The sequence below is a fragment of the Gopherus flavomarginatus genome, chromosome 6, assembly GCF_025201925.1.
Source record: "Gopherus flavomarginatus isolate rGopFla2 chromosome 6, rGopFla2.mat.asm, whole genome shotgun sequence".
In the NCBI taxonomy this organism is placed as follows: Eukaryota; Metazoa; Chordata; order Testudines; family Testudinidae; genus Gopherus; species Gopherus flavomarginatus.
The window spans coordinates 126,491,089-126,503,941 of NC_066622.1; the positions used below are offsets into that span (position 1 = coordinate 126,491,089).

Here is a 12,853-nt window from a genome sequence, read left to right on the forward strand (position 1 = left end):
AAGAGGCAGCACACAAAAGAAAACTAGAAGAAGAAAAGGTAGTGGACCCGGATTCCATGCCTACCACTGAAACAGCCCCAGCATCTCCAGTCCCAGGCCCGGAACTGGAACAGCAACCAGCACCAGCAAGTGCAACCACATCTTCAAACTCAACGCCAGAGGGCGCCAGCGAGCCAGAACTGGCAGAAGCAAAAGACAACCATACCCAAAAGGCTCAGCCAGAGCCTGAAATACCCTCAGGTGCACCAGCGGAGAGCGGTTCACCAGCAACGGAAACAACCCCATCACCTACATCGCTTCCAGAGGGACCAAGCCCAAGTCCACAGTCTGAGGAAGAACTGGTGACCCCAGCCTCAAGGGAACAGTTCCAGACTGAGCAGGAAGCAGATGACAGCCTTCAGAAAGCTTGGGCGGCGGCACGGAGCACCCCACCGCCTCTCAGCTCTTCTAATCGATCCCGGTTTGTTATAGACCAAGGACTTTTATACAAGGAAATTCTTTCTGGTGGACACCGGGAAGAATGGCAGCCGCAAAAACAGTTGGTGGTTCCAACTAAGTACCGGGGGAAGCTCTTAAGCTTAGCCCATGATCATCCCAGTGGCCATGCTGGGGTGAACAGAACCAAGGACCGGTTGGGGAAGTCCTTCCACTGGGAGGGGATGGGCAAGGACGTTGCCAAGTATGTCCGGTCTTGTGAGGTATGCCAAAGAGTGGGAAAGCCTCAAGACCAGGTCAAGGCCCCTCTCCAGCCACTCCCCATAATTGAGGTCCCATTTCAGCGAGTAGCTGTGGATATTCTGGGCCCTTTCCCAAAAAAGACGCCCAGAGGAAAGCAGTACGTACTGACTTTAGTGGACTTTGCTACCCGATGGCCAGAAGCAGTAGCTCTAGGCAACACCAGGGCTAACACTGTGTGCCTGGCCCTAACAGACATCTTTGCCAGGGTAGGTTGGCCCTCCGACATCCTTACAGATTCAGGGTCTAATTTCCTGGCAGGGACCATGGAAAAACTGTGGGAAACTCATGGGGTGAATCACTTGGTTGCCACCCCGTACCACCATCAAACCAATGGCCTGGTGGAAAGGTTCAATGGAACTTTGGGGGCCATGATACGAAAATTCATCAACGAATTCTCCAATACTTGGGACCTAGTGTTGCAGCAGTTGCTGTTTGCCTACAGGGCTGTACCACATCCCAGTTTAGGGTTTTCACCATTTGAACTTGTGTATGGTCACGAGGTTAAGGGGCCATTACAGTTGGTGAAGCAGCAATGGGAGGGGTTTACGCCTTCTCCAGGAACTAACATTCTGGACTTTGTAAGCAACCTACAAAGCACCCTCCGACACTCTTTAGCCCTTGCTAGAGAGAACCTAAAGGATGCTCAAGAAGAGCAAAAGGCCTGGTATGACAGACATGCCAAAGATCGGTCCTTCAAGGTAGGAGACCAGGTTATGGTCTTGAAGGCGCAACAGGCCCATAAGATGGAAGCATCATGGGAAGGGCCATTCACGGTCCAAGAGTGCCTGGGAGCTGTAAACTACCTCATAGCATTTCCCAATTCCTCACTAAAGCCTAAAGTGTACCATGTTAATTCTCTCAAGCCTTTCTATTCCAGAGACTTACAGGTTTGTCAGTTTACAGTCCAGGGAGATGATGCTGAGTGGCCTGACGGTGTCTACTACGACGGGGAAAAAAACGGTGGCGTGGAAGAGGTGAACCTCTCAACCACCCTGGAACGTCTGCAGCGGCAACAAATCAAGGAGCTGTGCACTAGCTTCGCCCCATTGCTCTCAGCCACCCCAGGACGGACTGAACGGGCATACCACTCCATTAATACAGGTAATGCTCACCCAATCAGAACCCCACCCTACCGAGTGTCTCCTCATGCCCAAGCTGCTATAGAACGGGAAATCCAAAACATGCTACAGATGGGTATAATCCACCCATCTACCAGTGCATGGGCATCTCCAGTGGTTCTGGTACCCAAACCAGATGGGGAAATACGCTTTTGCGTGGACTACCGTAAGCTAAATGCGGTAACTCGTCCGGACAACTATCCAATGCCACGCACCGATGAGCTATTGGAAAAGTTGGAACGTGCCCAGTTCATCTCTACAATAGACTTAACCAAGGGGTACTGGCAAGTACCGCTAGATGAACCTGCCAAGGAGAGGTCAGCATTCGTCACCCATGCGGGGGTGTATGAATTCAATGTCCTTCCTTTCGGCCTTCGAAATGCACCCGCCACCTTCCAGAGGCTGGTAGATGGTCTACTAGCTGGACTGGGAGAATTTGCAGTTGCCTACCTCGATGATGTGGCCATTTTTTCAGACTCCTGGCCCGAACACCTACTACACCTGGAAAAGGTCTTTGAGCGCATCAGGCAGGCCGGACTAACTGTTAAGGCCAAAAAGTGTCAAATAGGCCAAAACAGAGTAACTTACCTGGGGCACCAGGTGGGTCGAGGAACCATAAACCCCCTACAGGCCAAAGTGGATGCTATCCAAAAGTGGCCTGTCCCACGGTCCAAGAAGCAGGTCCAATCCTTCTTAGGCTTGGCCGGATACTACAGGCGATTTGTACCCCACTACAGCCAAATCGCTGCCCCATTGACCGACCTGACCAAAAAGACCCAGCCAAATGCCGTTAAGTGCACTAATGAGTGTCAAAAGGCCTTTACCCAGCTTAAGGCAATGCTCATGTCTGACCCTGTGCTCAGGGCCCCGGACTTTAACAAGCCATTCCTAGTAACCACAGATGCATCTGAGCGTGGTATAGGAGCAGTGCTCATGCAGGAAGCAACAGATCACAACTTCCATCCTGTCGTGTTTCTCAGTAACAAACTGTCTGAGAGGAAAAGTCACTGGTCAGTCAGTGAAAAGGAATGCTATGCCATTGTGTACGCCCTGCAAAAGCTACGCCCATATGTTTGGGGACGGCGGTTTCAACTACAAACTGACCATGCTGCACTAAAGTGGCTTCATACTGCCAAGGGGAACAACAACAAACTTCTTCGTTGGAGTTTAGCTCTCCAAGATTTTGATTTTCAAATTCAGCACATCACAGGAGCTTCTAACAAAGTAGCTAATGCACTCTCCCGTGAGAGTTTCCCGGAATTCAGTAGTTAAAAAGTGTTCTTAAAATGTAGAAGTCTGTTAGTTATATACTTAGTAGTATATGTAAAGGTGCATGTGTTGTATTAATCTGCTTATTTTCAAGTTCTACAAGGAAATCGCCGCCAGTGAGCTTCCCCACTGTCTGCAATTTGGGGGGCGTGTCATAAACAGATAGCTAAGGGTTAATGTCTCTTTCACCTGAAGCACCTGACCAGAGGACCAATCAGGAAACCGGATTTTTTCAACTTTGGGTGGAGGGAATTGAGTGTCTGTGTCTTTTGTCTTTTTTTTTTTCTGCCTGCCTGCTTTCTCTGAGCTTTGGAGAAGTAGTTCTACTTTCTAGTCTTCTGTTTCTAAGTGTAAGGACAAAGAGATCAGATAGTAAGTTCTATGGTTTTCTTTTCTTTGGTATTTGCATGAATATAAGTGCTGGAGTGCTTTGATTTGTATTCTTTTTAAATAAGGCTGTTTATTCAATATTCTTTTAAGCAATTGACCCTGTGTTATATCATCTTAATACAGAGAGAACATTTGTATGTATTTTTCTTCCTTTTTATATAAAGCTTTCTTTTAAGACCTGTTGAAGTTTTTCTTTACTTCAGGGAAATTGAGTCTGTACTCACCAGGGAATTGGTGGGAGGAAGGAATCGGGGAGATCTGTGTGTTGGATTGCTAGCCTGATTTTGCATTCCTCTGGGGGAGTAGGAAAGTACTTTTTGTTTCCAGGATTGGGAACAGAGAGGGAGATTCACTCTGTTTGGATTCACAGAGCTTGTGTCTGTGTATCTCTCCAGGAGCACCTGGAGGGGGGAAGGGAAAAAGGATTATTTCCCTTTGTTGTGAGACTCAAGGGATTTGGGTCTTGGGGTCCCCAGGGAAGGTTTTTTCAGGGGGACCAGAGTGCCCCAAAACACTCTAATTTTTTGGGTGGTGGCAGCAGGTACCAGGTCCAAGCAGGTAACTAAGCTTGGAGGTTTTCATGCTAACCCCCATATTTTGGACGCTAAGGTCCAAATCTGGGACTAAGGTTATCACAGGGTGCTATTGAAAATCTTCCCCTGAATGCACATTTCCCAACTTCTAATCTTGTGCCTCAAGGACGTCTTTTCTAATAACTTTGCACTATTCTGGTAATCTCACATCAACTAAGGAATCTTGGAAACTGTTTACTGAGAAAATATTCTGTAAGTGCTTTATTTATACTACTATATATTTTTTCAGTGGTTTGTTTTAACATCAGCAAGAAGAAAATGATGATGTTGAAAGGTTAAAAGCATTTGTCAGTGTGACAAGTGTCTATACTACAGCATTACAGCAACATAGCTGTGCTGCTGTAGCACCTGTAGTGTAGACGAAACAGAAAACATCGATTTAGGGTCTCATAGAGACTTTATATCAATTCTTCATTTGTCTGCTGTTTCCCTTAATATGAAATACTCTGAAATCTGAATCTGAAATAAGAGTCCATTAAATTGAAACATAACACACCACATTCCCACATCTCCATCTATGCGAATTTAGTCTTCCATCTCTTTGCTGAGACTACAAACAAGGGTCTCAGTTAGTGCCAATATGGTGCTGATTCTATTAAATTACTGCATTGGTTTGTTTTATATATGATATTAAACTGCCATCAAAGCAAAACAACTTTCATTCACTACTCACCTGGACTAGATCATAACAGGTGATCTGGGGAGTGAAAGACATGTTCCATAAGCAGGCACCTCAGCAATCCACTCTTCTAAAACTGGTTTTATTTATTTCTGAGATATATTAAGTAAATTTGACAATAACTGTAGAACATTTGACAAAATTGGGAAGGTTTTACTTTGTTTTGTTTTTAAACAAACGCTGTGAAATTCTGCAAATCTTTCTCTGTCCACCCTTCCTCCCTCCAAACTCTCCAAATATTTGTGAAGGAAAACCTAGTGATTTACATCAGCCTCACAAGCGGCAGTCAGAAAGGGGGAAAGTACATAACACATTATCTTGTATGAAATAAAACACGTTGCTGATGTATGCATTGTTTCCAAAATAGAAAGCGTGTGGGGGAAATCATCCAGTTAGATTAATTAGACATACAGCCCATGGATCTCAATGACACAGTATATAGGTATATGCTCAGCCCTTCTTATTTATGTATTTTTAATTTAGGGTATATTTTATTGCAATGTGGTGCTTATGAAAAAGGAAGGATGAAAATAATAGCCTGAGACAAGGACAGAGTTGGCAAAGATTTTTTGACTCTTACATAGAACTCCTAGTGCACACAAACCTAACGCTGAATTGGTATGGTTTTGAGCTTTTCCTGAGCACACATTAGTTTTAACATATAAGGCAAACTTAGTATAGCAATAAGATAAACTAATTAAGATTTGATGGAGACCAAATGTCTTTCAGTTGCATGCAACTGTTTTCAACCCAAGTCTTAAGAAGTGAAAAGATAATGCTTAAATCAGGTTTAGCAAGACTTAGCAAAGTGTAAGAATATGTAGATGAAGAGGGTGGCTCTGGAAAGTTAGGTTGGTAGTGACACCAGGAGGGGGACAGCAGTGCACACATGAAGCTTAGATATCACAATGATGGGTGTGGCAAAATATCTAGCTACATGATAGGGACAGGGGAGTTGGACGGAGCAGAGTTGGAAAGGTGTGGGGGAGCAAGGACTATCAGGGGAAATATAAAGACAGAGGGAAATGAAGTGAGGCACTCAGGAGAAGGGGAAGTTACAGTGGACAAAGCTGTGCAGGAGGTAGGCCAAGGGGAGACCTGACTGGGAGCTGTGCTGGCTGGCTAGGATAAGCTTCACCAGAATGCTAGTTAGTGGGGGAAGAAGATGGGACAACATGCTGCCAGCTAACCTGAAGAAGCTGTGTGCAAGCCACTGCAGTGGTTGGGATAAGGGAAAAGAGGGTCTGCTGAGGGACAGAGAACCAGGAGAAGCAGAATGGAAGGGAGCTGAGAATAGGATGAGTACAAAATCAAAGGGTTCAAGTCCTCCAGCAGTGATTCAAACCCTTGATATTCGAGCATCTGTGATGTGCCAGCAATATCACTTCCTGCCATAATCTCCAGCTGAAAAGTGATTTTAGAGGATGATGTAACTGAATCATGAGTGGGGCAAAGCAGAGGATCCCATCTGGAGCAGCCTAAGAGTCAGAGTCAGACAAAGCAAGCAATTGGCCATATTCCAATGCTGGGGACCCAGTGCAAAAAGGGAGAAAGAGGATGCAGCACCGAGTTCCCAGCCCTGATATAAAAGTCAAAAGGAAAAGCTATGAACTGTGGGATACATAAAATACCTCGGGTCGCATTCATGCTATTGATTGTTTCCATGCTAACAAATGCTGTTATTTTACTGAAATGTTACTGCTTCCTGCAAGGTCACTTGTAAAAACTATGAATGCAGTCCAGGTAAGACTGCAGTCCTTGATGATGTTTTAGTGGCTGGTTCATTTGGTTTTTTTGTTTTTTGTCTTGTTTTGTTTTAACAACAGTTTTTACACCAGTGTCATTGCAATAAAGTATATCCTTCAGACAAAATGATGCATCATTTAAAAATTTTAACATAAATTTCACTGTAAGATGATTAAGACCAAAGTAGTTCTATACAAATTAATTTAGGTAAGTACAGTAGATAAATAAATCAGCACCTTTCTACTCTCAGAAAGCACTTCAAGCAATTTCAAGTCATTAAAAATACTTTTAGTTCCAACATTTTGGCTCTTAGTATAGTCCTAATGGTTATATGACAGTATGTTCTACTACTGGCTATATGGCTTTTATTATATACCTTGATCTATCTGATGATCATGCCAGGATATCAGAGAACTACCAAAAAAAAACCCTGAAATAATTAATTATATTTCGGACAAGTCTAATAAAATTGTTAATCAAAAATATAATAAATGTCAGAAACTCCTGTAAATCATACATTCCTCTTGGTAAACATTTGACTGTTGGAGGAACAACTCTAAAAGGGGAAAGAGAAAGAAAAGGGACAAATTTTTTACATGCATTTTAAAAGGTCTTCCCAATTTATTTATTCAATTTCACTTACTGATTTATGACCTAGCTTTATACTCCTATGGCTTAATTTTTGACATCCAACAAACATCTCATAAGGATGAATGTCATTAAGTTTGATTTCTGGTTAGATTATAAACCAATTCTCATAAGGCAAGATAGTCAATTATTTCCCCCTTATGTTGCTATCTTGAAATATTACTGGTTTTTAATATACTCCTTGCAGAATAAGAATCTCTCACCAACACAGTGAATTTCAGGTGTCTGATTCTGAGACAACAAATTTAATAAAGTGCAGAGTACAACTTCAAACATATCTGATTTATAATGATTTTTGACTATGTTTTGATTTCACTAAACTTACCCAGACTATGAATGACTTGCCCCTCTCTCTATCAACATTATAAATCCACTTTGATAAAAATCCTTTCAGGCAAATGGCGGGGGGGACTATAACAACACAGAACACTCTAGATTTGCTAGTAAGGATACACTTTGCATTTTTATAAGGTTCAAGGAATATTATACTAGTAAATGAAATTACAGAGCTGTCAGTTATGTACTGGATCCCCATAGTGATGTTGGTATGATGCTATGAAATTTCAGGAACTCTTTGTCAGGTTTCTAAAGCTGTGCAGATGCTTTTCAAGCCTGTGGTGCAGACACTCACTAATTTGCCTTACTTTTCAGCTGACAGCACTGAATGCGAATAAATAAGACACTGTTTCTGGAAGCACAGCACAACACTGTAAGATAGGGCTTTATACCAAAAATCCCATAAAGCTGTTGTCCAGGGCTGCTGTGAATAGTGGTGCAACAGCTACTCACTCTCAGTCAGAATATGCATTGCAGTGATAATTTTTGACAATTTACACACTGTAGGCTGGCCTGGCACTGACCGGAGCTTGAAAAACAACATTAACTAGGGCTAGCCCACAACATTTTAGCACCTGAGGTGGGGAGTTCAAATGATGCCCACATGCTCCCTTGATTGGGCCAAAACTTCGAAAGGTCTCAATTCTTCCTTCTTCCTGTACTACTCCTCTCATGGTACTGCTCTGTACCTACCCCAATAAAGGAGAACTAACAACTTAAAATGCCTTGTTCAAAAATTTTAAGTAACACTTAACTTACATTTGCTGTTCATTTGAAACTTTTCTTGTTTGCATAGTAAACATTGGCATTTTTATCTGGGCATAGGCATCCCAAAAATAGGAGGGAACTGGTGCTCTGTGAACAACAAAAATAAAAATAACAAAGAAAACCTGCACTAATCTAACTAATGAATACAATTCACAGTAAGGAAGATAATTTCTCTAAAGCAAGAAACTTGCTGTAGCAAATTGCTGAGCTCTGACTACTGATCATGGATGGTAAGAAGGAACTCAGGAAGAGTCTCAGGCAGCTCTGCCCTTTATACCATTGTGCAGCACCATGAGGCTGCCGAGGGTGCTTGTGCCACCCTGACAGGTACTGATAAGGGAAACATCTACTCTGGTGAACAGGTGCATACACACCTAAAGTGGAAAAGATGTGCGATCATTTGAAGAAGATATAATTTTACTGCTCAGCCAATAATAACTTGAATTATATCACAAAGACCATTTCTGACTCAAGTTTCTTTCATCTATATGAATTTTCTATATAGCAATGGAAACACACATTATTTGCTTTTGAAGACTACACAGTAGATGAAGTTAAAATATAACATATTATGGTTGTTCATTACTGAACGACTAGACAGCATGTTGGACAGATTCTGTAAGACACTAAGCAAAATAATAAACATTTTAAAAGTGTCTACAATTTGGGATTGCAACAAGGATACAAAAACATGAAATGTGAAATTATATATTTCTCCAACTGAAGTTATTAACAATAATTCTGTTCTTGTGTCTGTTTTTATTTTTAGCTATCATGACCTTACAGAACCTTAATCTTTTCTGTGCACCTATATACCTTAAGCCAAGACAATTCAACCCTTTTAGTAGCAATACAGGGTGCTCAGAGAGGAACTCTCAAGTACTATTATCTCTGGTACCATCAAACACACTATAATTTGCACGGTGTATAGCAGTTTTGAAATGTCATGAGATGGAGTGATTCATGCTTTTTATTTTTCTTGACAATAGATTTTAATATTTTCTGGTGTTTAGAGTGTCAGCTTTTTGACAATGTATGTTACATTTTATTTTCTTGTTATCTGAAAGCTAAATTGTTTGACTTGGTATAAAATAAAGCATATCACTTGACTACCACTTCTACCCCCTCTTTTCATCTCATGGATACATTTGCAGAGTGAATAACTTGTGATCAGGAAATGAAGCCAGGGGAAAAAAGAGGAAAAAAAAAAGAGAGAGAGAAAGGAGCCCATCCTCAAAACAAAACAAAACCAAAAAATAGTGTAAGGAAAGTATATGGGTTGTGGCAAACTCAGGACGCTTAGCTACCAAGAGAGGCGTAGTAATTAGCCCCAGAAGGCTTAACCATGGAGGAATAAGGTTCAGCTGGAACAGGGATTACCAGGGGCTAATTAGTTTCAGATGGCCCCAATGGCTGGAGACCTTTTTAAACCCTCCCTGGCAGGGAAGAGGAGAGAAGTAGAGTAGTTACCAGCGAGTAGGGGCAGCTGAACTCTAAAACTTTTCTTGCAAGGCAGATTGCACTCTCCCCAGAGGGAGAGGACAACAGAACAAGGGCCTGACTGAGGAGGGATCAGCCAGACCCTGCGTGACTGTGAAGGGCTTTTGCTTTGCTCAAGCCTGTGTCTCCAAAGCTGAGAAGGACTGAGCTAGCAGAGGAGAGACAGGTACTTTGCTACAGTCTTTAAGAATAATGTAATCACAACACCTATGAATTTTGAAAAAAAAAAATTTCTCCAGAAAAAAGTGGATTTATTCAACTCAAAATAATATAGATTTCATTTACAGAGGTGCTCATGGCTTTTAAAATTGGACCAGATATATACACACTTGGAAGTTTCTAAAGCAGTGCTATCTGAATATTTAGGTTGGGATTTCCAAAGCAACTAATGAGATTTGGGCACCTAACCCCCACAGAAATTTAATGGAATTGGGGTGCCTACTCCCTTAGGCACCTTTGAAAATCCCAGACTAACTTTTCAGATACCACTGCAAGAGTTTTTTTTTTTTATAAAGATGAAAGTCTTGCAGCCTTAGTATTGCTACTCAACAGGATGGGTAGAGAGTATCATTACTAGAGCAATATACTTGTGAAATAACTCATGCATTAGGTTCTGGGGCATGTAGGTCTTCAAAGTGCAATGGAAGATCAATGGAATACCAAAGTTCATATAAAGAATAGTCTCAAAATCTGACAGAAGGGGAAATAGTGTAGGTCTTTATGAAATACACCATCACACAAACTATTTCCAGAATTGCAGCAGCGGTGTCCTTTACCCTGAAGGAACTAAGATTCAGAACTGTTTGTGACAAGCAATCTAGATATTGGACACAGAACCAAAGGGACAATGAATGTGACAAAACTGACATTTATACTAGTGCTGCCAAAATCATTTTATAGCTCACGTTTTCCCTGAAGAAAACCAACTTTATGTGGTCCTGAAAACTTTGTTAAGATAAAGGCAAATCATTTCATGTTTTTAAGGGAAAATGGGAGTGGAAAGGGCAGTGCCTCTAGGCATGGACAGCATGCAGAGCCACATGGTTGCACCTCCACTTAGGAGCTGGAGATAGATGTTGCTGCTTCCCGGGAGCCACCTGAGGTAAGCACCGCCTGGAGCCCTCACCCCTTCCCGTGTCCCAATCCCCTGCCCCAGCCCTAAGCCCCATCCTGCACCCCAGCCCCACCCCAGAGCCTGAGCCCAAACCCTCACATCCACACTCCAACCCCCTGCCCCAGCCCAGATCCCCTGCACACAGCCTGAACCCCTCATTTCTGGCCCCACCCCAGTGCCCGTACTCCCATCTCAAAGCCTGTACCCCCTCCAACACCCAAATCCCCTGCCTCAGCCCAGTGCCTACTTCCATACCCCAATTTGGAGCCTCTCCTGCACCCTAAAGCCCTCATGTCCAATCCCATCCCAGCGTCTGTACCCCCAGCCAGAACCCTCACCCTCTCCCACACCCCAACCCTCTGCCTCAGCCTGGAGCCCCCTACTGCACCCCAAACTCCTCATTCCCAGTGCCACCTCAGAGCCCTCACCCCCTCCCATACTCCAACCCCCTGAACCCCAAACCCCTCATCTCTGGCCCTATCCCAGAGCCCGCAGTCGGAGCCCTCCCCCATCACACCCCTACCTCATCCTACAAAAAATGAGCAAGTGAGCAAGGGTGCAGGAGAGCGAATGACGGCGGGAGGGGGGATGGAGTGAGAGGGGACATGGCCTGGGAGAAGGGGCGGGGCAGGGAGCAGGGCAAGGGTGTTCAGTTTTCTGCAAATACAAAGTTGGCAACTGTAGTGGTATGTAACCAGTCCCTTAAAATCAGCTTCTGTACCAGATGACTGGAGGGTAGCTAATGTAATGCTAATTTTTTAAAAAAGGCTTCAGAGGTGTCCTGGTAATTACAGGCCAGTAAGCCTGACTTCAGTACCAGGCAAATTGGTTGAAACTATAGTAAAGAACAGAATTATCAGACACATAGATGAATACAATATGTTGGGAAAGAGTGAACATAGCTTTGGTAAAGCATGACTTTTACAAATCTATTAGAATTCTTTGAGGGTATCAACAAACTATCCCACCGTGTAGGAAAGTTAGGAAGTATGACAAGATACCACTTTGGCTTAACCAGAAGATGATGTGCTGCTGAATACTTAAGATGTCAGAGCCAAAGAAAGAGCAGAGGGAGTGGATCAGATTCAATTCAGATTCAATTATCTGAAACTCAAAAAAAGAGTCCTACAAAAAGTAGAAACAAGGTCAAATTACAAAGGATGAATATAAACAAACAACACAAGCATGTAGGGCAAAAATTAGAAAGGCCAAGGCACAAAACAAGATTAAACTAGCTAGAGACATAAACAGTAACAAGAAAACATTCTACAACTACATTAGAAGCAAGAGGAAGATCAACGACTGGGTAGGCCTGTTATTCAGCAAGGGGGAGGAACAATAATAGAAAATGTGGAGATGGCAGAAGTACTAAATGACTTTAGGAGTTTTGAATCACCAATGCACTACATCTCGAAGCCTCCTACTTTCCTGGTGTTCAGATGCTTAGCAGATTGCTTGAGTAGATCATTCAGCAAAGATTTTGAGTAATGTCTCATGCTGGATATCATGAGTAAGGTTAAGATTTTGTCAGTTATTTTTAGTAAAAGTCACGGATAGGTTGCGGGTAATAAACAAAAATTCACGGGAACCTTAACCAGTCCGTTACTTTTACTAAAAATAATGGGGGGAGAGGCCTGGATCCCTGAGGGAGGGGAGTGACAGCTGGATCCCTGAGGGGATCTGACAGCCCCAGACCCTCCGCCATGTGGGGGCACAGCCCCAGCTCCAGCCCACACCACAGCCATGGTTGGGAGGCAGCATTGCCCTAGCACTGGCCAAAGCTGTGGGGGGGTGAGGAGCGGGCTCTCAGCCCTGGCTCCAGCTGAAGCCATGGGAGATGTGGGGGGCATGGCCCAGGCTCCAGCACCAGCCGAAGACATGGGGGGTAGGGGGAGTTCACAGCCTCAGCTCCGGCCATGTCCACGGGGGACGGGAAGGTGTGTGCGCACGCACA

At 43.4% G+C, this 12,853-nt stretch overlaps 1 protein-coding gene across 3 annotated transcripts in view; it reads right to left on the reverse strand.

Annotated features, from left to right (window-relative positions):
• Window positions 1-12,853, reverse strand: part of ATRNL1 (attractin like 1) — a 1,010,697-nt gene that overhangs the window by 133,934 nt on the left and 863,910 nt on the right. The gene's annotated exons all lie outside the window — the stretch shown is intronic.